The sequence below is a fragment of the Podarcis pityusensis genome (genome assembly GCF_964106645.2).
Source record: "Podarcis pityusensis genome assembly, chromosome: 7".
In the NCBI taxonomy this organism is placed as follows: domain Eukaryota; kingdom Metazoa; phylum Chordata; class Lepidosauria; order Squamata; family Lacertidae; genus Podarcis; species Podarcis pityusensis.
Genome location: NC_138031.1, coordinates 71,735,821 through 71,762,372, shown reverse-complemented (window position 1 = coordinate 71,762,372; position 26,552 = coordinate 71,735,821). Strand labels below are relative to the sequence as shown.

The following is a 26,552-nucleotide window of genomic DNA, read 5'->3' as shown; positions in this document are numbered from 1 at the left end:
GCCAGCATCATTCTCTGATATCTGTTCAGTTGGATTAAGGAGGCGGTCAACCCAACATGGCGACGAAGGTAGTTACCAAGTAATTTCGTTTACCCTCATCAAAGTCTTACGTGGTTTTAAGCGGTTTTATCCTCCTTTGTTTTTATCCAAGAGTTTTAATGATCTGCTGGTTGTGCTGGCTGTCTTTTAATCTCGCTCCACTTGTGTTATTTTGTTTTATCTGGGTTGTTCCGACCCCCCCGGACTCGCCGCCACGGCTGCCGCCGCCTCCCTAACTGGGAGAGATAAGTGAAAAGTTTCCTGGGCATAAATCCTCTGCCCGGTCAACCAGCTATTTTCCTTTAGCGGTTAGCTTACTGCATATTGCGAAGTGAAGTTTGCCCGACTGCTGGAACCGGGCTGTTTTAAAAATCCTAGGAATAAGGAAGAGGGGAAGGAAGAGGCTTGAACTGGAGTAATTTTACGGCACCACTCTCCTGGAAGTGGTAGTATTCCTGTGAGGAAGACTAAAGGACTTAAGGAGCTCCCCAGCACAGTGCTCATGACGGTTCCCCTGCAAAATTGATTTATGGGCCATGGAAAACGCCCAAGAGACCCTGACGAGGCATTATCCTCTCCGAGGCCTAAGCAATCAAGGAAGGGTTTACCTAAAGGTGGGAGAGGCCCCGAGGAATGTATCTACTCAATAGCAATTCAAAATCGTTTCGATCCTCTAACGGCCCTTGAAACAACATCAAAAGATGAGGCCCCTGAGACGCTACAAATTGGAAAAGCCAATGGTAACACAAATGGGGATGGTCCCTATCCGAAGGAGGTGTTGGTAGCTGAATCTGCGGACTGCACAGGTTGTGAGCAACTCCATCTAATAATTAGAACTCTAAACTGTATATTTAAGAGAATTGATGGCCTATCCTCTCAGCTGCATAGCCTTCAGCAAAAACTGGGTGACCAGCCGGTACAGACAGCCCAAGATGGGGCAGTAGATGTTCCATTGTGCCGGCAGAAAGCGCCACCAAACACTGATCGTATGAAGAACTGTAAATATAATCTCAACCCCTCACTGAATCGCCAATCCCTGACTCTACATCCAAGGAAGATTTCCCTAACCTTCCAGGAAAGGGACCCAAGTTGGGCAACGCTACATGGGACTAAAGAGCACCTCAGATGGCTTCTAAAACTTGAGACATCACAAATAGATCTTTGTGCTGTGCTATGGTTTGTGTGGTACTTGTTTTTGCAATCTCAAGTGAAGGGCAAAAACTAGGTGTTTATTCAGCCTCTTCTGGGAAGCTATACGTGGTTGGATGAGCTGAATTTGGCTTGGTTGAACACAGATTGTGTAGGTGTGCTGTTAGAAGACTCTAGTAAGAAGCTCATCTTTGAGCTGATGTGAGAGAAGAATTTCTGTTTGTGATAGTTGATTCTGTTGGCTCATTCATACATGCATGCCACCCTTGCTGCCACAGGTCGCATCATGTGTGAACCAACCCTTAGTCTGGTTTAAAATAATCCAAGAAATTCATGCACATAATTCTCAGAAAATGTTTTTCCCCCAATAGAATTCTGTGCATGATTTTCTTGATTCCTTTTAAACCTCCTGCACAGTTTATTACTTTCGGAGTGGAATAGGACAAAATGGAGCTTTTGTGTGTCCACAAAATAAAGCATTTCATAAACTTAGATTCCAAAGTCCATTTCTATCCCTTAAATTTACTGATGTGATGGCAAATAATGCCGAGGAGTACTGAAGATATGGACTGAAAATATTCCTAATCTATCGGATTTTTTGGGTAAGATTGATCTTTTTCTTATGCCCATCCAAATTTTACATAGTTGCAGAGAATAACTTCTGCATAAGATTATCATGCGATAAACCAGACTTTCACACCTTATGGTCTACAAAGGCAAACATAGCCTACCGGACAAATTATTGCCTAACAGTCTATAAAATACTCAGGCTCAGTTTTGATCCGCAGCCTGCCAAACCATAGTTAGGCACACTCCCTCCCCGCTCCTTGTCTCCCCCTTCCTCCTTCCTTACATACTGGTTTAATGAAACCACAGTTAGTCATTATGTCCAAAATGGGAATTTATACTTCATCACCAGTTTATTTTTTGAATGGTAGGACTATGATCTTGTTGCTTAGTCGTTTAGTCGTGTCCGAGTCTTCATGACCCCATGGACCAGAGCATGCCAAGCACTCCTGTCTTCCACTGCCTCCTGCAGTTTGCTCAAACTCATGTTGGTAGCTTTGAGAACACTGTCCAACCATCTTGTCCTCTGTCATCCCCTTCTCCTTGTGCCCTCCATCTTTCCCAGCATCAGGGTCTTTTCCAGGGAGTCTTCTCTTCTCATGAGGTGGCCAAAGTATTGGAGCCTCAGCTTCACGATCTGTCCTTCCAGTGAGCACTCAGGGCTGGTTTCCTTAAGAATGGATAGGAAATCATCTTAGTTCCCTTCATGAAAACAATTCACTGGCCTGAGTATGTGCTCAGAGACCCATTTGTTCTTAATTCTAAGTGTACGTGGTCCTGCTACTCTGTACCTAGTCCTAGCTGGTAGACCTTATGATTCAAGTAAAATGAGAAGCATATGCCAGAAACCTCAGTCTTGTCACCCCTGGAGTAGTTTAGATAGAATCTTTCTCTGCTTAAATCGGCTAAGGATGTTAGTTAGGATTAAGGCAAAATCTTCCTCCACAATGGTGAGTTTTGGGGTGGGTTTTGTAAATGGGTGTGTGTGTGTTGATAGGTAGCACTTCCTGCTGTTGGTGTTTATCCCTTTGAGTCTTAACTATAAACAGAATTTTTGCTGCTCCCTGAAGTCCTAGTAGCAGGGGAGCTGTTTTGACAGATGTCATCTCCCCACTCCATAAGAATTCCTCTTGGGGGGGGTGATGTCTTGTGATGCAACAGTGCATATACATTTGGGGGAGGGGTGGCTCAAAATAATAATAATATTTTTTAAAATAAAAATATAGGGTAGAGATTTTTGTAAAAAGATAATTGTTATTAAAGATTTTCTTAGGTTACAAAAGTACGTGCATTGTCTTCTTCTTTTTCAGGTTCTAGATTCTTGCGAACAAGACTTGTTTTCCCAGTATTAGTTCACTTTTATCAATTAAACCTCTAATGTCTCCATGCTACAGAATTCAAGCAATTTTCTTAGTAAATCTAGCAGATGTTTAAAGATAACTTCTGCCTTTCCTCTCTCAGCGTAACATCCAGAACACTACCCTGTTGTGTTACCGACACATTGTGGCAAGAATTAATGAGGAAGTTCTCTCCAGGGCACAACAGATTGTGTCCGGAATTATCAAGGTTTCTGGAGACTAATCCAATGGTACTAAGAATTTTTATTTTATTTAGAATGGGCCATTGTGAATAGTCAGTCCTTTGCATCTGAGGTACTGCCATGGGCCAGCTATGAGGTGTTTCAGCTGCTTGGAATCTGACGAGTATCATGAGAGGTCATGGTTTCCTGAGAGGAGGACAAGGAGTGGAATTATGTGAAAATGTTAAGGTCAAGGCCTGTTCACTACAATCCACTTGAGAACTAAAAGCATTCTTCACCTGGGGAAATCTTGCTCTAGAATTCAGGCTTAATGAAATTAACTTCATCCCTGAATTAACCTTATCCCTTTTATCACAGGAAAGTGGTTGTTGAGGAGAAGGCCCACTGCAGAAAACAGCCCTAGGGCAGGAAGGAGCAGAATCAAAAAGCCTTGTTGCAGACATGGGGCTGCCGGAGCCCAGGTGTTCCTCTTACTGAGAACTGCCTCACTTTGCTAAATTCTCCAGAACATGGGCACATAGGAAGCTGCCTTGTACTGAGCCAGATCAATGGACCATCTAGATTAGAATTGTCTGCACAGATTGGCAGAAGCTCTCAAGAGTTTCAGGCAGCACATCTGTGGCGTTTGCCGTCCTAGGTGGGTCATAAGGAAAGGGTTAAATGAGTGTGAAGTGATTGGCCAGTGGGAACCCAAGGGGAGGAGTTAGAGTTAGAGTTGGAGTTGTTGGGAAGTCAGTTGGGAGTTGGAGAAGGAAGAGGGAGGATAAGTCTGTGGGTTGGTCAAGTTGTGTTGTGAGAGAGTGAGAGAAACTGATAGGAGGAGTCAGATAGACAGTTGGGATAATCAGTTAGCAGTTATTTAGGAAAGGTATAAGCCGGTATAGAAACTAAGATTAAGAAACTGACAAGAAAAATTATCTGAAACCATAAACTTGTTAAGGCTTATAAAATAAACTTGCTTATTTGATTTAATGTTAACAACTGTCTGGACTCTGTGTGTACCTGAGAGAACCGGGTTGGTGGCAGCGGGGAAGCAATCACAGTGGTGGCACAGAGATCAATAGACTGTCAAACATCCAGGGACCCTGTGTGATCACCACAACATCTTTCCCAGTTCTGCCTGAAGGTGTCGGGGAATGCACCTGGAAGCTTCAGCATGAAAAGCAGATTCTCTACCACTGTCATTTCAGTTTGCTTTTCCACTTCGAAAGCTCTGCTGCCATGAGACAGGGTACTGTGGCAAACTCCACAAACTGGCTCTTTTGGCTTAAGACACTCCTTGAATGCCTGGTCACAGGGCACCTTCACAGGGCTCTTGAACACCTCCAGGCACACCGGGCAGGTGAAGCGGGACAGTGGGCCTAGTCCACTCAGCAGCAGCGGCAGCAGCCATTGCCCCCTCCATGTTCCCGGGAGCTCACCTCAGCCAGTGCCATCTTCTCCACAAGTCACTTCCAAGAGCCTCTGCTGGCAGCATGACAGCGACACTCACCAACAAACCGGGAGGGAGGGAGCTTCCTTTCCCACTGAGCTACAACCCTTCCTCATTATCTTTATGTGTATTATCTTAATACTTTAAGAGTATTATCCTCTTAAAGTTAGACAATCATGGCACTCTAGCCTTGACTTAAAATTAAAGCACATAACCCCCAGTTCAGACAGCAGATGGGGAATTATTATTGTTTTTCCTCACATGAAACTTCTGCTCCTGGTTTAACTCCTAGACATCACCAGGTGAAAGGGATGGTGAGGCCTTAATTCAGAGCAAGCAGTCACCTGACCATCTCAAACTCGGCCAGCAAGGAGATTGAGGCAGGGTCCAAGGCCCTATAAAAGGAGTAGGTGCTGGTGGTAGCTGTTCAGCGACATCGGGAGCAGAGGCAGTTTTAGGGTAGCACTGGGCACCATGCTTCAGGGGGCACCAAAACAATGCTGTAAAATGGAGCCCAAGAGGTGAGGAGGCACTAATTTTTTGTGTCACACAGGGTGCCACTGATACTTGAGAGCTCTGACGGAAACCAGCCGTCATCAAATGGTGCACAGCATAGAAAAACACACAGAGAGACAGCAGTATTTTCAGGGTGGAGGGCAGCTCATTCGAACTTCTCTCCTGTCCGGTATTTTTTATTATCCTTTGTCTCCCCGCCTGCATGGCCGTCTGCCAATGTCTCACGTTACATCGCCCAATCATGGCTTTACAACACCCATCACCATATAAGGTAATTACTGCCCAGAGGGAACACAACTCCATATAAGGTCAATACACCCTACCAGGAAAGAACACCCATATATGGTTATACTGCTAGCGAGGATAGGCTACATCCCTGAGTTCAGTGAGGCATTAGTAGCATTACAAGCTACTACCATGGCTGCATGGCTCCCACAGAGCTCAAAGTCTGCTACTTTCTGGAGGGTCATAGATGGGCTGCCTCTGTTCTAAAACACCCCATGTTTATATTTATCAATAAGTCTCTTTACGTGTTACACATGAGTAGGATAATCGTAAGGAAAATGTGTGTTTAAGTACGCCACACAATCCAGATGCTCACAAGCTTCCTCACAGAGAAAGATGGGCAACACTCTGGTAAGCTACATGCGGTGATGCTGTGGGCAACGCTCAAAGTGTGTCCCCAACCAACTCCTGATTGTCCTAAACCCACCCACCCACACACTTAACTCATGCATAAGACTAGACACACATGTAACTCAGTCACAGACTCTCATGCACAGATTTCACATGTATGCAGCCACACGAATATATCTACGCAAGTGCATATCTCCCTCTGTCATACATATGACTTAGACAAGCAAGTCAGTACAGTGGTGCCTCGCAAGACGAAATTAATCCGTTCCGCGAGTCTCTTCGTCTTGCGGTTTTTTCGTCTTGCGAAGCACGTCTATTAGCGGCTTAGCGGCTTAGCGGCTATTAGCGGCTTAGCGGCTATTAACGGCTTAGCGGCTTAGCGGCTATTAATGGCTTAGCGGCTTTAAGAAAAAGGAAACAAACTCGCAAGAAATCGCAAGACGTTTCGTCTTGCGAAGCAAGCCCATAGGCAAATTCGTCTTGCGGAACGACTCAAAAAATGGAAAACTCTTTCGTCTAGTGAGTTTTTCGTCTTGCGAGGCATTCGTCTTGCGGGGCACCACTGTATATGATAAGCCCATTTAGGCACATTTAAGTTGTGCACATTTAACTTTACATGCTTGGCAATTTTTTAAAAAATAAAACAAAAGGGGGGTGGAAAGGGGGCAGACATCTAGGAAAAAAGACTTTGGCAATCCTACTCACCATTGCATCCCAGGTGCTTTGACTATAAGGGATTTTGGCTTTAGGCACCATCTCTGGAATGTAACGTAAGCTGCAGGCTTACTGTGTAGGACTGCAGCCTGAGAGAACCTCGGTCTTGCAACTTCACTAAACTACTGAATGAGATAGTATCTTAACCACATGAGTTTTCCACATAATGTGGGGAGACTCCACGCCTTCACTCAAAATTCTTGCTGGCAACTTGTAATGCAGTCATGATTACTCTTTCTTTACTAGATAGAAGCAAAAGATATTGTTTTATTATTATTGTTGTTGTTGTTGTTTGCACTTAAAAATCTGTTCTTTTAGAAAACATAGCTCAAAGCTACTATCTCACATTCTGCAAAAAAAACAGTGCATGCCAGATCCACAACATAAAAAAAGATGCCCTATGGAAGATGAGTCAGTGAGGCATCTCTCCATTTTGAAGAACACCCCTCAAGAGCTTTTTGTTTGCTTGCTTTTTTGAATCAGTCAAACAAATTGTACTGGCAGCTGCTTCCTCTCCCCACCCCCAGCTTTGAAAGATCAGAAGCAGGATACAAATTGATACAAATTCTTGATAATATTCTAAAAATATGTATCTCTGATCAAGGGGCATTCAGCGTACAGTTCCTGCCACTCAGTTATTGATCTAGCTGTTCATTGTACTGTGGGCCTGAGAAGAAAAACTCATTTGGGTTGGGTTGGGGGGATTGTATGCCACCTCTCTCACTTGTGCCCTCTGTTCTACCCAATAAATCACTTTCTTTCCATATAGGCATTGCAAGCACAGGCCAAAGGGGCTGCCTTTAACCTTTGAAGGTGGCTTGGAAGCTACGGTTAGAAGCTGTGGCCTTCCTCCAGACAGAGACGAGTCTCAAAGAGCATACAATTCCTATTTTAGCTCAAGCTCTCTGACTTTGCTTCTAGGCTCAATTTAAAGTGCTGGTTCTGACTTTTTCAGACTTATCTGAGGCCTGCAGACTTCGGGGAGCATCTCTGATATGCACTTTCCTCTTTCCTTGCATCTGCAGTGAAGGTTCTGCAGTGCATCCTGCCCTTTTGGGAGGGGAAGACTGCAGGGGTTTCATAGCATGGCTTCTTCTGCCGAGACAACCACATAATAGAATGCTCTTGCTAGTGGGGCTTCCATCGGCCCACATGCTGATGGCTTTCTAAAGTCAAGTTATTATTAGATGGCTTTTTTCAAATGGGTTTCCTAATGGAAAACTGAATGTGTGTTTAACTGCTGTGTTTGTTTTGAATTTGCTTTATTCTCTTCTATTCTGTTCTGACTGTGGCTGCTTATGGGTGATTTTGTATTTCTGCCATTTTGTGCATCTTTCACGGTTTGCAATTGTTTCTTTGTTTTAACCGGAGTGCCGCTTTTGGATTCTTCACTGGGGACCGAGAATGTAGCTAATAAATGCTTAAACAAAGCAAAATAAACCTGGTTCCCCCATGCTCTGAGGCAGTGTGGTTAAAGTGTAATGGTTAAAGTGCTGAATGGGTTCAACTCCCTGCTCAGCCATGAAACACAATGGATGATCTTGGGTCAGTAACTATTGCTCAGCCTAAGCTTATAGTTGTGAAGATAACATTGTTTCACAGGAACAAAGGAAGTTGTCTTATACTGAGCCAGACCATTGGTCCATCAAGATCAGTATCGTCTACCCTGATTGGCAGTAGCTCTCTGGGATTTCAGACAGGATTCTCTCCCATCTCTACCTGGGATTTTACCTGGGCCCTTTTGCATCCAAAACAAATTGTTACATGAAACTCTATAGTTAGTTCATATTAGTTCATAGTTCATATTAGTTAGTACATATTAGAAGAGCTGAGAGAGGGTGACTAGATAGAGTAAAGGCTGAACCTATTGCTTCCTCCTAAAATCTTCTTTGGCAATCACTTGTAGCCGAGTAAGATTGTCTTCCATGAACATGATCTTAACAGTGAGTCCATAAGTGACTGCGGAGGCCAATTCTGGATCCACACATCCTTCCGCAGTGGGGACATAGGTTTCTGGGTGGAAATTGATGACGGTGAGGGTTTGCCAAGCATGCCTTCCTCTTAGCACATTTCCCCCTTTCATCCTGAGTTTGAGCATCTTCAAAGCCCATGACACCTTTGGTAAAGGCTGTTCTGAACCTGGGGTTAATGATCCTTTAGAATCAAAGAACCAGGTGTGAGAATGCAGATGAGTGGGGCTTCTCTGTGTTACAAATGACCAGAGCTTAGGTTAGCAAGGATAGAACAGGTGGGATGTGACCATTCTTGGGGACAGGCACACTGCAGGGCAGGGATGCTGCTTCCTTTGGAAGAAGCTGGCACTGATTCGGATGTGATGCTCAGAGCCCCCTCCAGAGTAGGCACAGGTTGTATATAAACCATACAGCATAAAAACACCACAGTCTCCACTGTATCTCATTGTCTGAAAGGGAGCATAAACCCTGGTATGCACACCTGGTACCCCTGGAATCTCGCACTGCTTGAAGACTGGGGTGGTGCATAACAATATTGCAAAACAATATTAAAACTGGATCCACAGTTACATTTAAAAATCATGGATGGTGCAAATGGTGAGGCCATTTTGCTGAGTATTTTTCCAGGCGGTGACTGAAATTCTCCAGCAGTTCAGTAGCTAAAAATATATATTTAAAAATAGAATATTATTTTCCAAGAAATAAAGGCTCAACTCTCATCTTAGCATGGCCATTCTGTGTTGTTGGAGTCTGTTTCTGTTCATTTCCATATGAGCAAAACACATAAAAGAAATGAATTGGCAACTTTTTAGTGACTGAAATGTACCTGGGATCCAGACTCAAGCTTATAAAAGGACAGCAATGCTATTATTATATCCCACCGCAGGAGAGGGTATTTTGCATTTAATGATTATTTACAGCACAAGTTGATGGACGATGATTCCTAGTTTCAGACCCTGGGATATTGCGCTTCCATATGAAATTTTTACATACCCTGAAATATTGTGCCATGAGTGACACTTTTCATGTGTTGTGCAAGTTGTCATTTTGGAATGAAGTCTTGCAGCAGGGGGTAAATAAGGAAAGCTTCTGCGGGCTGTACATTTGAGTGCTTCAGCTCGCCTCTCCGAAAACTGCACATTTGAATCTAGGCATCAGGAAAAGAGGTTGCTTTTGCTATTATTTCCAATGACAGCCTGCATTGTTCTGCCTTTGTTGCTTCTTTGCTAAGGGGCTATGTGAAGGGCTGACTGCTTATCTGAAGAAACTTCAGAATGGAGATTATTGACATTGATGGCATGGTATCTGGTAATAGCTCCATCCTTTTCCATTGAAAACACCCATGTCAACAACAGAAGGCTTAACCTGAAGAGGGCACCCAGTTGCAGGACACTTAGTTCAGGTCTCCCATGGAAATGGGACTTAAAAGTTTTGGCTACATCATGCTATTTTAAAATTACTTTTTTGCGGGGAACAGCGGGAAGTAAGCTGCTATCACTTCTTTTAGCTTCAATGTACAATTAATCTATGGCATCCACAGTCGTGAAAATACTAGTAACATAGATGGCTGTAAAATCCTGTTTATCTGAATTATGTTTTAATGGGCATTGTGTAATGTGTCCTGACGTTTGTATTGTAATGTATTTGATGTGGAAAGTTTTCTGTCTGTTCCGGTGAAAGTTAGTTTAACTGCTGTGTGAGGACTTAACCGATGGCTGTGAGTCAGAATTCTCAGTATGCAAAAGCACCGAAGGTTTGCATGTTTCAGTTGGTGGTGCAGGCTTATGAAGAAGGAGAAGGAGAAGGAGGAGGAGGAGGAGGAGGAGGAGGAGGAGGAGGAGGAGGAGGAAGAGAAGAAGAAGAAGAAGAAGAAGAAGAAGAAGAAGAAGAAGAAGAAGAAGACAATAACAGCAGAGGAAGAGGGTCAGAGACAAAGAGTTGCTTAAGAGCTGACCATGGTGGCAGCAGCTGATCTTTTCTTCTCCTGCTCCACCTTCCTTTGTAAAAATGCTGTTTCTGGCGACATTATCTCATTTCTGAAATAATAACAACTTTTGCATGATCCTGCCTGTAGTGGCAGTAATGGTCAGAGAAGAGCTCCTGCTACCACTCCACCTCCACAACACCATGACAACCTAAGGAATTATGCCACATGCCCACCAAGCATGCATTTCTGGGGAAATATGGAAGCCAGCACCTCTCTCTCTCTCTCTCTCTCTCTCTCTCTCTCTCTCTCTCTCTGTGTGTGTGTATGTGTGTGTGTGTCCCTCCCTCCCTCTTTATGCTCAGGAGACGGTGCTTCACTAGGGATGATCAGTCATACTCAGTGTTATTTTTCTGGAAAAAGAGGTGCCACAACTCACCAGGTGTGCCTCCCTTGTTCTCTTATAATGGCAGTGGTACTCAACTGAAAGATGCCAGAACTGAGTTCCAGTGTATTCTGGCTGGAAAAAAGCCCTGGTCATATTACATTCTATTATTAACATTGAAGGCAAAGACAAAAAAAAAAAAAAAAAAAAAAAAAAAAGCCAGCACCTTATTTCACCTATTCCACCGCACCACCTCTGAAAAATAGCCAGAAAAAGGTCCTCTTCGTCTTGCCACTCACAGTAGAAGTAGATTTTTTTTGGTAAATTATTGGACATTGTCCCACCAGCCTCTGTCTGTCCTTCCTTGCCTACCTTCTTTTTTACACCAGTCCAGGGGTGACACTGCCTGTTCCAGGAGGTGGCAATGTCTGTCAGCACTGTGTCTAGGCAGAGGAGGAGGAATGGTGGACCACCTCCCCATCCTGACCCTTCCAGGGAGGAGGAAGATAGAAATGTTGTATGAATCAGTCCCAAATGAATCTGTCCCAAAGTCACACATCAAGTTGATTATTTGATGGGTACAGGGTTGTGACTGTATATTTATTTGCTTCAACCTGATGGGTTACAAACTGGCAAACCAATCTAAAACTTTCCCCCAATAGTAAAAGTTAATATACCCCTCAAATAAAATTATTCATCACCTATTATGGAGATCCATCTTGACAGTGCTGAGATGCAGTCTGTTAACTGTTTTTGGCTTTACCAAGACTCAAAGCATATCCTTTTTTCTGACATCACATATGACATCAGAATGGCATATTTGCATTCAGGCTAGACTATCTCCATGCCAACAGCAATGGCCAGTAAACTTCTGCAGCCAGGTAAGCATCAGCCTGACTACCCAGTTGCTTCTATCTAGACTATTAGATGTTTAGTTTTTGCTCTTATAATCAAAACCTGAAGAAAAGCTGTGTATAATCTGAAAACCTGCTGAGAGCATCCTGACACACTGTCTTGATGCTGCCATGGTAGAACTCAGCAGGGAGGAGGAAGGGAGCAATATGAGAATTAGTTGGCTCCACCTCCTGATGGGCTCTGTCAGGGCTTTTTTTCCAGCTCGAACTCACAGGAACTTAGTTCCAACACCTCTCTGGTGGGTGCCATTGCCGTTATAAGAGTACAAGGGTGGGTTCCGGCACCTCTTTTTCTAGAAAAATAGCACTGGGTTTCCTGCCATCAACCCCACCAGTCCCATGGAGAACCAGCCACCATTGATCAATCCCATAGGGTGGCAAAACAGAGGGACATTTTGGTTTTTCCTTGTCTGAAGACATGCTGACAAATTAGCCAATATTGAGTTGCACATCGATAAGCACAGGATGATAATAATAATAATAATAATAATAATAATAATTTATTTGTATCCTGCCCATCTGGCTGGGTTTCCCCAGCCACTCTGGGTGGCTTTCAACAAAGATTAAAAATACATTAAAATGTCACACATTAAAAACTTCCCTAAACAGGGCTGCCTTCAGATGTCTTCTAAACGGGTTAGCGCCATCGGCGAATGGCGGAGTTCCTCCAACTGGAGGAACTGGCTCCGTGGAAACTGGGTCTTCCCGCCGCGGTGAAGGTGGGGACCCGCTAGAAATCCCAGGCGGAGGAAGCCTGGGAACGTGGGGATCGGCAGGGCACCAGGAGCGCCCCCCCCTACTCACCGGGAACCCCATTTTGGGGCTCCGGAGCGAAGTGGGGTGAGCGGCGCGGTGCTGCGAACTGATTGCTATTTTCACGGAGTGAAGCCGCACAACCATCGCCGGAGAGCGCAGACTTTTTCCTGTGGACAATTGGATTTAAAACAAGTACTCGTGAGTAGAAATGGAAAATTGGATCAAGAAATATCTTAATTTGGCACCGAAGCGGGAAGGTTCAAAACAGGAAGTCCGCCTTCCGCTTTTTGTATATAGACTTAAGCAAAAACCTTGTAAGCTAAAGCCTGGAAAGTCATTAAAAAAGTCTAAATTTCCTTCATTTATAACTACTGAAACCCCCTTGGAAGCAGGAGAAAAGGGGGGGGGGACTTTGTTTAACACCTGCAGGAGAGGGAGTGAAGAAAGATAAGTTTCCACCGTCTCTAACCTGGGAACGGGGTGTCAGAGACAGAAATTGTCGGAGAGGTTCATTGACTGTGAATGGAATATTTTGACAGATAGCTAAAGAAGAGAAATAAACTGATTCCAATGTTGCCTTTTGCATTCTAAAGAAACAAAATATCTGAAAAATGAAAGTAATTTTCCTTTGTTGGACTTGCCTAAAAAAATGGATACAAATAGAAATTGTCTCCTCTAGAGGGAGCTTGCTAAATTGTTGCTGCAGTCTACTTGAGGACTCCACAGCTGTCAGATTAAGATCGTGGGATCAGTCCTTTTTGACCTTGACTAAATATAAGCTGGGAGGAAGTTTTGGTGCTTGCTTTATGCAAGACAAGTGCCTTGCTGGAACAGATGCATGAGAAGATGGATTTGATGAATGAGAAAATGGATTTGATGACTGTTGTGGTTAATAACTGCGGACAAACAAGGAATATTGATACAGAAACCATTCAGGGACCAACTCAGGAACCTGAACTGATTGGGCAAGTGCAGAAGATAATGGAGGAGGTTCCGGTTGCACCTCAAATAATACAAATGGAGAGACCCAAGACCCTACAGGAGCATAAGCCGTTGTCTTTGAAGATTGAAGTTGGAGTGGGCCAGGGGGAGTCTGGAGCTGAGGAGGTTCTTAACTTTGGAGAGACCTTGAAATATGCTTTTAAATATTTTTTGGACTACATTGATGACTGTGGGGAGTGGGACTGTGGGGAATGGGCTGGTTTGATGAAGGGAGACGGAGATAATTTTGGGTTGGTATCCCCCAGAGACCTACTCCTCAATGAGAAAGGAAAGAAATTAAGAAAGAGACCAACAAAAGACAAGGAAAAGTGCAAGTATAGACAAGAAGAAGAAGATCTGCAGAAGGGACATGGAAGAGACTTAAGGGCCTCGGACATAAGATTACCAGGTTGATGGACTAGATGGAATGGACAGTAAGGACTGACACGACCCGAGACCAGGAAGAAGAGACGTTGGATGAAGATTGGAAGAAAATTTATAAAGAATTTTTTTTTTCTAGGGAATTAGCCTAAAATTAATGAATATTAGGGAAAATGTTGGAATGAAACTAAATGATATCAGGAGTTATGTATAATCAAGTATTAAGTTTTAAGCTCTAAAGTATTTTTTGGTAAGATAAGGTAAAATAAATTAAGGTAATTTGAATAACAGAATATGGGGAAAAGATGGAAAGGATTTGTTGAGTTAATTAATAGGTTAAATTGTTAAGATAAATTATCTAATAAAAATTGAGAAAGATGGAAAGAATTTGCTGAAATAACTAACCAAACTAGAATACAAAAAGGGAGGCGTGAGGAGGTCAATGAAACAAGCAAATGGAAGTTAAAGATATGTAATATGGGATCTGTGTCTTTTTTTCTTTTTTTCTTTTTACCTTTTTGGTGTATTGTTGTATTGGTTTTTATGTTTTGCTTTTTTATTCTTTTTTTTTGTATTGTAGTGTTGTTTTTAATTTTTTTCTCTTTTCTGTAATTTTGAAATTATTAATAAATATTATTTAAAAAAACAACAACAGATGTCTTCTAAATGTCAGGTAGTTGTTTATCTCTTTGACATCTGATGGGAGGGCGTTCCACAGGGCAGACGCCACTACCGAGAAGGCCCTCTGCCTGGTTCCCTGTAGCTTTGCTTCTCGCAGTGAGGGAACCACCAGAAGGCCCTCGGCACCGGACCTCAGTGTCTGGGCAGAATGATGGGGGTGGAGACACTCCTTCAGGTATACTGGGTCGAGGCCATTTAGGGCTTTAAAGGTCAACACCAACACTTTGAATTGTGCTCAGAAACACAGGATCAAAACTGAGGATCTTAGTGTGGCTTCAGCCAAGACTTTTGAAGTTTTTCAAAGAGGTTTATTTTTTCCAGGGGACAGTAAGGTCGAAAAGGAAGCATTAGCAGAAGTGGGAGTGGGGGAGATTTTGGACTGTTGTGAGTACTGATGTGTCTAAGGATGTCCTTCTCTAATGTCCTGGAAGAATAAGCATTTAGTGCAGTAGGGAAGTTCACACGATGCAGCCTTAACCTTAGCATTCAGATTGCTGACTAGGGTAGCCTTTACTGACCACTCTAGAGGAAAATGCTGCCCGCTAAGTCCATAGGCTAAAAGCACCAATCCCCTTTGCAAAGGTCACTAACCATCTGCCTGCAGAAAATTAGTTTGCCCGCTGCCAGCCTGACCCTCATGTGAACTGCAGACCTGAAAGTAAAAGGTGCCCTAGTCTATGAGAAAACCCCATGCCACTTGGGTCCCACAGTATATAAAATTTGTCTGCTTCCAACCTGTCATTTCTCACTTCCATCCCTTTATAGGTCATGCGAGGGAACTGAAAAACAGCCTGGTTGGGGTTTTTTTCCAAGTTAAGTAGAGGTTTTCAGGAAATGTTTCTCCCCTTAGGATTTCACAAGGAGAGGCTTCACATTTTGATAAATTAACAATGCTGAAACATTTAGGTTCTGTGGCCACATTCCAACATTCTGTATCCACGGAGTATAGAAAAGTGGTTACTAAAAAAATGTGCCATTTCCAATGCAGTTTTCCTTTTAACTGCATGGGGTTTCCCCCCATGTTCTGGATATACGCTTGTAGCATAAATGCAGTGAACGACACAGAAGGAAGATCTCCTACATGCTACATATAGTTTTAGGTTTTCTTCTTCTTGGACTTCCACATACCCTCCCGCCCCAGCCAGTTTAAAAACAATCAAGCTGTCAAATCTGCAATTTGAAGTTTCAGGACACCCCCCTCTTTAAAAACAATTTTTTTAAAAATCAAAATTTCACAACAAAAACAATTTTCTGCACAGACACACTTGTTTACATTAATACCATATTATTTTGCTTGCAAAAAATCCCTTCCCTTTTCTGCAGCTAATTGCATTTACCTAAATTATTACATTTCCATTTTTCTCCTTTGTCATTATAAATTACAAGTGCTATGTCAATCCTGAAACGTTTTTAATTGTTTACAGTGATCTTTGATGTACTCTATAAAGTTGTGCCATTCTTGACTAAATTTATTGTTCTTTCGGTGCCTGATTTTCCTGGTCAGCTTCGCCAGTTCTGCATAGTCCATCAATTTCATTATCTATTCTTCTTTTGATGGGGTTTTTCATAAGACCCTCTTTCACACAGCTGTCTTTGCATGTTCAGGCCCAGAGAGATCCCCCCTAAATCAACACACATTTGACTCAAATTTTAGTTTGGTTTTTGGCAGAATTTAGGCCACAACTTTATTGATTACAGAAAGTAAGTGGTTGCATAGGCTCTGGTTCGACTAGCTCCCTGCACCCTGGCAGGTAGTGCTGACCCAGAGCTCTATCATAGGTCAGCCAAGGGTGAATACCTGAGGTAGGTAGAAAGCCCAGGTACAGACTATGTCCACTCCCCAGATGCTCCCCTGGACTCAGGCACAGGCACAACCCCCACTTGGGGGTTGACCAAACCAAGCTGAGTCCCTGGATTCCTTGAACGGAATACCCTTCACATAGGGATGACGAGACCGTACTCCCATCCCTATCACCTGAAACAGTGCCTATCCACAACCTTACAAGTTGTGACAATTTGCTATGCAGCAGGTGAAACCCAAATGGCAACAATCAGCCAAGTGGGGGAAATTCCTGCCGTGCCCCTGTCCCAATGACAGACGACACGTGACAGCATAGAAAGGTCAATCACAAAATGCCCTAAATATAGGGAGAGGTGGGTGGGTGTTCTGATGCACGAGCCAAAAGAGGAAGCTCTGGGTCATGTGCAAAGGTATTTATAGGTCCCTCAATCTGTTGAGACAGCACTCCATTGACCAGATTAAACCCAGCAACAAGGGACCTATCACTTGGGTGTGGGGCTGTCCAATATACCCACCCACAACAAGAACGTCAGTCTCCAGGTCTCACCGCAACACTTTTAGGGAGGACACGCTTTATCGACTCTGCTGCTTCAGCAAGCAAGGCTGGCCCAAGACATTTTGCTACTTAGGACATTTGCTGCTCTTTCCCCACAAGTTAAGGTGCATAATTCTTAAAGCTGGTCAAGGTAGTTTGGTGACTGAGGCCGAAAACCCAATAAGCCCCCTCTGGTCCAACTGCTGCACCCCCTTTTCAAAGTTTACACTGACTCAAGAGAGCCAGCGTGGTGTAGTGGTTAAGAGCAGTGGACTCGCAATCTGGTGAGCCGGGTTCGCTTCCCTGCTCCGGCACATGCAGCTGCTGGGTGACCTTGGGCTAGTCACACTTCTCTGAAGTCTCTCAGCCTCACTCACCTCACAGAGTGTTTGTTGTGGGGGAGGAAGGGAAAGGAGAATGTTAGCTGCTTTGAGACTCCTTCGAGTAGTGATAAAGCAGGATATCAAATCCAAACTCCTCCTCCTCCTCCTCCTCCTCCTCCTCCTCCTCCTCCTCCTCCTCCTCTTCTTCTTCTTCTTCTTCTTCTTCTTCTTCTTCTTCTTCAAGAACCACTGGGATGGGCTCAGCTGGCTGGGTCCAGGCTGAGACAGGATGAGGGAAATAACGCTAGTGTATTTCTGAATGATCTGAGGGTGGGGGATTTTGGCAACATAGCCCACCCATGCCAGAAACCTCCCTACTCAGCCAGAGATCTGCTGGATCCCAAACCCACTCAGCCCAGCGGATCTTACTGCAGGATTTCTCCCTATGTTCAGTGGGCTCTTTCATTCTCCCCACCCCACCCCACATTTCCTAACTGAAAACTGTGGGGATGATTAGGGAGGCAGGAAAGGATATATTATTTAAGCATATCCTTCCTAACTTGTGCTAGCAAGTTCCATATCCTAGCAGAGTTCCAAATATCCCACTTTTTAAATTACACAGCAGTTAGCTTGTTGCTGGCTCGTTTGAGCCTCACTACTTAAGATTCCTGGTAAGATGCCTTCTAATCCCTCTTAAAAAGAATAGCCATGAGAATCTGATTAAACTTAATATAAAATAAGTTTACTCACAGATTCATTCAGGTTCACAGATAGATCCCTGAAGGCAGACTTAGGTTACATAATTATATATCTACATGAACTGCCCCATAAGGGAAATAGTCTCAAGTGACTGCGACTCCGCAGTCACTTCTCCTATCTCTTAGGAACACAAAATGGAGAATACACACTGATCAGAACATGGAGGCCATGTGCTCCTCCGTGCTAGTACAACAGACCACACCCTCTTCAAGTCATATGTAGTGGAAGTCTTTCCCAGCTCAGGAGGAAACAGGAAGTCTTCTCCTGAGTGGTACAAAACATCCCCTAACATGTCCATTGTAGGAATGTTGTACTTTGCTGCAGTTTTAAATCCCACAAAAGCATACTATTCCATACCTCTTGGAAGCTCAGATCATTGTCAGGCTGTTTTGAAAGGTCCCCCCACTTTCCCACTTTTTATTTTCATTTATAAATTTGCTCCCTGAGTATGCAGAAGCCACTTCCTTATTTTATTTTATTTTTTTTTTTTTTTTGGGGGGGGGAGTCCTGCCAGTGTGGTATAGTGGTTAAGAGCGGTAGACTCGTAATCTGGGGAACCGGGTTCGTGTCTCCGCTCCTCCACATGCGGCTGCTGGGTGACCTTGGGCTAGTCACACTGCTTTGAAGTCTCTCAGCCCCACTCACCTCACAGAGTGTTTGTTGTGGGGGAGGAAGGGAAAGGAGAATGTTAGCCGCTTGGAGACACCTTCAGGTAGTGATAAAGCAGGATATCAAATCCAAACTCTTCTTCTTCTTTCTTGTGAGGTGATGGACCCTATTAGAGGGAATTGCCAACAATGGAACAAACTCTCATGAGAGGTGGTGGACTCTTCCTCATTGGAGGTTTTCAAGCAAATGTTGAGTGGTTATCTGCCACAGATGCTTCAGTTGAGATTCCTGCATTACATGGGGTTGGACTAGATGACCCTCAGGATTCCTTCCAACTCTACAATTCTACCATTCTAATTAAACTCTCAAAATTCTTGACACAGCATACAGTGCTAAGATCTCTCTCTTTCTCTTTGCCTCTCACAGGTGCTTAATAAGCATTGATGGAATCCCAGTGAGGGACTAAAATTCAGCCCATTATTATAGTTCTTGGCCTGCTGTTCTTATGTGTTCATTAAGACTTCCCTGGGATTTGTATAGGTAATTTCAGTATTTTCTTTCTTCCCAAGATAAAGAAAGAAATGTTTCTAGTCAGTTTGGAAATTCATGCGAGATTGTCAGCTTTATTAATATGTATTCACTTCCAGGGCTGCCATCTCTTCGCCTTCACTCATATTGCAAGTCAACCACTGGAAACAGATTTTAGATTGCTCTCACAGGGACTGGATGAGAAATAAAGGAAGTCTGCTGCTGTGGAATGTTCCTGCACCAAGTGGCAATAAAAGAAGAAGAAGAAGAAGAAGAAGAAGAAGAAGAAGAAGAGGAGGAGGAGGAGGAGGAGGGGGAGTTTGCTTCTCTTCCTTAAGAAATTAATATTCTGTGAGCCCATACATTCAACTGTAAAAGTCAACTGAATTTATTTATGTTGTTTCTCACATTGATCAATATGCAATCCTAGTTCAGAGTAGACTAACTTTGATCCACTAATAAATTTCAGTGGATCTACTCTGAGTAAAATTTAGTTGGCTACAAACCAGGATTTTCAGAGGATGGGGTGTGTGAATCTAAACCAGGGGTTGTCAACCTGATCCCTACAGCCCACTAGTGGGCATTTCAGGATTTTAGGTGGGCGGTAGGGTGGTCTACAGCACAAGCTGAATCCTCCTTCCATCGAGCACTGGTGAGTGGTAGGGAAATTTTACCATCAAGAAAGATGCATTAGTGGGAGGTAGGTATAAAAAGGTTGACTACCCTTGATCTAAACAAACAAGAGAGACTGTGTCTCATGTTTTGTAAGAACTAAGAACTAGATTCCTCAGGTTGGATTTTGGATTTTCTTAAAACAACTTTAAAATCAGATGGCAGCCTTCCAAAGCATAGCCAAAATTTGGAACTTGTGGGAAGTTCTGTTTCAGTGCCACAACTAAAATGAAAACTCCTGCAACTCAGCCCCAGACAAGCAGCAGCATACACCATACATTTAAAGCACATTGCTTACCCCAAAGAATCTTGGAAATTGTAGTTTACCCCTCACAGAGCTATAATTCCCAGTGCCCTTAACAAACTATAGTTAAGCCACCCCACTATAGATAGTCTGGCACAACATACAAGGCACATCAAGCATTTCACCAAAAAGTGGGAAGGAAGCTTTGTAGGCTATGGTGGTAAAGAAGCAAGGATGATAATATCTAATTGGTTCATGATGGACACCAACACTGATTGCACTTTAAATACTTACAAGCAGACACTTTGTGTAGCTTCTGGTCCTGCCAAGCTTTTTCTTTCGGGCTTGCTGTGCCATAGTGACAGTCTTGAGGAGGGCTTGAACCATGGCCAGGAAGTCTATCTTTAGGTTCATGTCCTATGTAGAAACATAATCCTGTAGAAACAACAACTAATACTTATGCAAGGCCAAATATTCCAAAGAGGTGGTTTGCAGTGGGCCCTGATCTGAGAAACTGAGGTGTGACAATTAGGGATTTAGGAACATAAGAGCAGTTCTGCTAGATTGGACTGAAGGCCCATCAAGTCCACCCTCCTGTTCCCAGCCAGAAACCTGCTGGAAGCCCACATGTAGTAGGAGTCAGTCTATATGCCCCTGGCCTGCTAAAGAAGAAAACTATGGTCAGATCAACCAGGCCAGCAAAGAAGCCTCTTAAAATATAGACTTAGGGGGCAAGACTGAATGAGATGAGCAGCTTAGGATGCAGCAAAACTTAATTTCAGCCAGCATTAAGTCCTCAAATCCAGCTCAACTGAAGATATACCAGCGTAACTTGCTCATTCCAGCTCAGCTGGATGAGATGAGGCTAGCATAAGCCCCACAAAAGAGGCATTCTGGAGGCAAGACTTGAGGGATGGGGGCTTAGGCTGGCTCAGTCACATGATCTGGCAACCTGGAGTAGACTACTATTTTAAAAACTCATTTTCCCTCTGTCAGGAAGGAGTTGCAGCCCAACAACGTATTGAGAGCCAAAAATTACCCACTCCTATTTTAAGGAGAAGAAGGTTACCCAAGAGCACGAGAGATATGGGCAACTTTTACTGATACAAAGGGATATAGATAGGGCTGGTGCCATATTTGTTTGAAACCTGGACAATGTGTCATCTGGTGTTGCCACTCCTATGTTGGCGGACCTCTTTCAGCTTACCTGGGATCTGTCCTTTTATGGTCTGGTGCTGGTTTTCCTGTCGCATTCACTTATTTTATGCCAATATGTTTAACTTTGCATATTGTTGAAGCAGCAGCAGTAGTAAGTATATAGCTAATGCTTTTCTATTTTTTTTAAAAAAGATATTTATTAAAAGTTTAATAGTTACAGAAAAAAGAAGAAAGAAACAATAAAAAGTTCACAATACATCAAAAATAAAGAAAAAAACAAAAAAAAATACAACAAAACAACAAAAAAAGCAAAAACATTTAAAAAACACATCCAGGATCTCTATATCTCTACCTTTCATTTACTTGTGTCATCGACCTCCTCACACCTCCCTTTTTTGTATTCTTGTTCAATTAGCTATTTCAGCAAATCCTTTCCATCTTTCTTAATTTTTGTTCTATAATTTATCTTAACACAATTAACCTTAAATTTCCACTTTGACCCATTAACCATCTATTTTTACTTAATTCTTTATAACATTTCTGCTAAAGCCATATAACTTCATTCCAGCATCCTTCTAACATTCATTAATTTTACAATATTTCTGTAAATAAGCTTTAAATTTTTTCCAATCTTCTTCCACCGACTCTTCTCCCTGGTCTCAGATTCTGCCAGTCATTTCCGCCAACTCCATGTAGTCCATCAGCTTCATCTGCCATTCTTCCTTGGTAGGTAGATCTTGTGTCTTCCAGTGCTTTGCGATAAGTATTCTTGCTGCTGTTGTGGCATACATGAAAAAAATTCTATCCTTCTTTGGCACCAATTGGCCTACCATGCCCAGGAGAAAGGCCTCTGGTTTCTTTAGAAAGGTATATTTAAATACCTTTTTCATTCCATTATAGATCATCTCCCAGAATGCCTTAATCTTTGGGCACGTCCACCAAAGGTGAAAGAATGTACCTTCAGTTTCATTACATTTCCAACATTTATTATCGGGCAAATGATAAATTTTTGCAAGCTTGACTGGTGTTATGTACCACCTGTAAATTAGCTAATGCTTTTCTAGGCTGCATCAACAGACGTATAGTGTCCAGATCAAGGAAAATAATAGTACCACCCTATTCTGCCTTGATCAGACCACACCTGGAATACAGTGTCCACTTCTGGACACTGCAATTTAAGAAGGGTGTTGACAAGCTGGAATGTATGCAGAGGAGGGTGGCCAAGATGATTAAGGGTATGTGATTAAGGTAAACTAAGCCTTACAAGGAGCGCTTGAAGGAGCTGGGTAAGTTTAGTTTGGAAAAGAGAAGACCAAGAGGTGATATGATAGCCATCTTCAAAGATCTTAAGGGCTGTCACATGGAAGAGGGAACATGCTTGTTTTCTCCTGGAGAGGTAGGACTTGAGGACTCTGGAGGGTAGGATTTGAACCAATGGCTTCAAGTTAGGAGATTCTGACTAAATGTTCAGAAAAAACTTTTTGACACTAAGAGCTGTTTGGCAGTGGAGCAGACTCCCACGAGAGGTGGTGGACTCTAAGATTCTATGATTCTATATTTCATTTTATCTGTAATTTAATGGATTCTTCACTGTCTTTTGGAATACGTGCCTTCCTAATACAGGTTTTAGGGGTGCATGAAGTTCAACTATTTTCTAAGCCTTTTAACTTTCTATACATTTATCTCCAAGATGTGTGTGCTGTTGAAAATAGGAGACCAATGTTTAGAGCACAGTTTTGGGGAGCAATATGATGTGGCTAGCATGCTGAGTCAGATAATCACACCAGCTTCAAAACAACATTTCCTTGAATCTGATGTACCTTTTGCAAGCTTGTTTATGGCACATTTCCCCCTAACTTGAACTGTAGAGTTACAGAGTTAGACACATCCTTAAAAGGCATACTGTCCAAATCCTTGCTCAATGTGATATCTGTAATGTAGGATTCCTGACAGATGGCCATCCAGCCTCAGCTTAAATGCCTCCAATTTCTTCCAACTTCAATTTCTTCTGATGTTTTTGAAGGGTATGATTGCGGGTAAGATGGGAGGGGGGAGTCAAGGCACTCTAAAGTCCTCACACCACAGGAGCTCAGAACAGCCTTTCCCCCTATTTGAAACAATAGGTTCGGCAAGGGAAGCCGTGGCAAGAAGACAGTGCGAAGCTATGAACAGAATAGAGATTAGCTGGGATGAGTCATTAATGACGGATGTAACTCTCGCATTCAGATCCTGACAGGGGAAAAGGAAAGGCAAAAATGAAACCTGTTTGTTTCATTATTGAACAAAAGACATGCATATATACATGAAAATATAGAGAAATGGCTCTTCAGATAATGCACTTGGTAAATTCAATGACTTACGCTGCTTTCTGTTTTTGGATTAAAGAGAAAAAAAGAGAGTGATTCCATGTGTCTGTGCGCGTGCATGTGCATGCATGCGTGTTTTTTAAGAGCCACTTAGAAGTACTTTATAACCCTTCTGCAATGAATTTAAGTATTTTGGGAAACGATGGCAGTAGATTTAATGATAAGGCCTGCTGTGCTTATCCACAACCATAATCCTAATGAGTGGGTTTAGGTCATTAGGCACACACATCCTTGCTTTCCTTTTCATGAAGTGCCATGGGACCATCTTCATTCCATTCACATCCTTAAATTATAGTCTTGCCTGCCTCCCCTCCCCCGCCCTTTTTTAGTTAGGCTTCACAGCATAGCTTGCCATCCCTGTGCTCTGAATTTCCAGACCTTCCAGGTGTCTCTATTTCCCAGTATTAGTCCTAGATTTACAGAAGCCACCTTGGTTTCTGTTTTAATCCCAGAATGCCCCATTTTTCCTTAGGAAGTCCCTATTTTTGTCAGAGAAATATTGGAGGGTATGGAGTTAAGAGACCCCCGAGCCAAGGAGATAAGTAACTATACAACCTTTAGAAGACATCTGAAGGAAGCCTTGTTTGTATAGGGAAGTTTTTTAATGTTTAATGTTTTATTATTATCATGTTGTTGTTTTTTTATATGCTGGAAGCTATCCAGAGTGGCTGGGGCAACCCAGTCAGACGGGTGGGGTATAAATACTAAACTGATGATGATGGTGATGATGGTGATGATGATGATGGAATCATTCCTATTTTCATTGGAGAAATGTTGGAGGGTATGAATTTCTTTTTATCTGTTAGGGTAAAACTAGCTGTCGAGGCAAATGCATGGTTACTGCTGGAAATGGCAACCACACCCCTCCTTCGCCTTTAACATCTATTAAAACTTGACTCTTGTTTGTACCTCCATATTGTTCAGGGTGTTCCATATTGTCCACACCTGTTGTGATGTTTCTTTGATCTGATTCCTCTTCTTTAGGCGATGAGGATTCAAAGAATCAGAAGGGTTATTGTAGGCTGAACAGGCCCCAGAAGAACATCCACAAAATGAGCCCATAGTTGCAGTGTGCCTGCAGCCCAAACGTGTCACATGGTCGTTCCTGGCTCCAAGGACCACATCACAAAAGCTGCAGTACAACCGGCGTCTGCCCTGCTCCCTCAGAGTAAAAGACTGCTAAAATGGGCCTGTCCCCTGTAACTTGAAGAGGCCGTAAAGGTTGAGTTAACAAGTGAGACAGAAATGCTGCCCCTGTTTAAGGCTCAGTCCAAGGTTGGTTGTGGCTGAAGCAACATCAGAGTGTGCTTTTCTCATTGCAGTCAGTCAGAGCCCTCCACAAAGCCTGGTCTCTCGTGAGGTCATTGCTCGCATCACAATGACGGCACTGGTATCATCATAATACCAGAGGCAGAAGTGAGGGTGCTGGAAGAGAGAATGTCATGACACTAATGTGTTCTGCTGTGTAATGTTTTGGAGGAAATGAAAGAAATATATGAACCCAGAAGCTGAAGACCTGAAGTCTAACGTAGGGTGCCTTCAGGTTGATATGGGTGATTTAGCAGCACCCAGTCACTGCAAGCAGAATAACAACTGCTTCCAAACCTCTGAAATCTGAATGGCATCCTGTACTTGAGAAGGAAAACCTTCCTTTCCCCAGCTGTGTGTGTGTGTGTGTTGGACAATGTTCATCAGAAATATAGGACAGAGAGCAAAACGGTTAAACATTCTCTCTTCCCTTGCAGTAGTCCCAATGGTGATTGCTCCTCAGTAGGAAGTTGTGGGTGGCGAGTTGATGTGATTTGGAAAGGACAAGGTTAAAGTGGTAGAGTTGATTTTTAAAGGCAAAGAGAAGGAAATGGCTAGAGCAAGCTACATAGATGGTCTTCACCAGAGGAGATGGCACAGATATTATATTGTGTCTTTAAAGTCAGATTTTTTTCTGAGCCGGCGACCAGAAGCTGAAGTGGAGTAGCATAAAAAGAGGATGTTTATCTCATTACATCATACAGATGCCACATAATGAATGGAATATGGTCATCCCATAATATAATGTATCCCTTTAAGCTACAATGTGTTCAGTCCTCAGAGTCCTCTTTAGACATTACCCTTTTGCCTGAAGTTCTTAAAGAAATATAAAAGGAACAAAACGATATCCATCTACAAATAAAGTAAGTATCCTAAACTCGTTGTCACCTACAGCTTTCCACAGTAGAGTATCCCCACAGGCAAACAAAAGGCAAAATGGGTTTGGTGTTAGTCAGTAATTGTACAAGTGTCAAAACAACTTCCAACTTGTACAGGGATCTTCGTGCTTGGGAGGGGTGGGAGATGTTTCACACCAGGTTCATCTCAGAGTCTGACATTTTCAAAGGTCATAATGCTCCTTAGCACCAGTCAATTACTGAGCAAAGGGTACCACTGACAGTTTTACCACCATGGTTAAATTAGCCACAAGATTTGCTGAGACAGTCAGTTTTGTCTTTCATGGCAAATGTTCCTTGAGATAATTATAGAAGGCTTCCAGTCCACCATATTTCCCAGCAATCATCATAATGCTGCCATAATTCTGTTTTGGGTTTCCTTTGATATATATGGAAGGGGGGGGGGGACTCAACAGCTGCATTTCTAGGTAGTCACTGTGGATTAGAATGGGAGAGTAGAGGCAGTGTTCCATATTAAGCAAACATCCACCATTTCCCATAATTTATTACAATTTCTGCAACTGCTAGTCATGGGATGGGCAAGCAGCTATGCAGGGTACAAATTGCTGTCCTCCCTCCACAACTGCCAACATGTCTTAGGATGGCAACCAACTGATAATCCATTTGCACTATTCATTTAAAGCAGAATCAACACTTTAAACCATCCTGGCTTCCTCCAAAGAATCCTGGGAAGTGTAGTTTGTTAAGCATGCTGAGACTTGTTAAGAGACCCCTATGGGGCGCTGTGGGTTAAACCACAGAGCC

The 26,552-nt window shown here is 43.0% G+C and overlaps 3 long non-coding RNA genes across 11 annotated transcripts in view; 1 reads left to right on the top strand and 2 right to left on the bottom strand.

Annotated features, from left to right (window-relative positions):
• The window catches only part of LOC308482073, a 207,104-nt gene extending 187,453 nt beyond the window's left edge, over positions 1-19,651 (top strand). For 6 of the 8 annotated variants that reach the window (XR_013988946.1, XR_013988947.1, XR_013988948.1 and 3 more), the window contains 2 exons: positions 19,042-19,155; positions 19,263-19,651. This is a non-coding gene — a long non-coding RNA (uncharacterized lncRNA). Of the gene's footprint in view, positions 1-3,065; positions 3,144-19,041; positions 19,156-19,262 lie in introns of those variants that run through there. The other 2 variants (XR_013988950.1, XR_013988953.1) reach the window with 2 other exon arrangements.
• LOC308482159 lies at positions 3,285-11,610 on the bottom strand. 2 transcript variants are annotated; one of them, XR_013989098.1, is made up of 3 exons: positions 11,577-11,610; positions 6,585-6,835; positions 3,285-3,481 (listed from the first exon to the last, which is right to left on the bottom strand). It is a non-coding gene; the product is annotated as an uncharacterized lncRNA (long non-coding RNA). The 2 variants fall into 2 exon arrangements; XR_013989099.1 differs by lacking the exon at positions 11,577-11,610 and adding an exon at positions 10,930-11,008.
• LOC308482086 lies at positions 19,219-24,931 on the bottom strand. The gene is made up of 3 exons (XR_013988978.1): positions 24,493-24,931; positions 20,354-20,476; positions 19,219-19,378 (listed from the first exon to the last, which is right to left on the bottom strand). It is a non-coding gene; the product is annotated as an uncharacterized lncRNA (long non-coding RNA).
• Between the last annotated feature and the right edge of the window lie 1,621 nt (positions 24,932-26,552).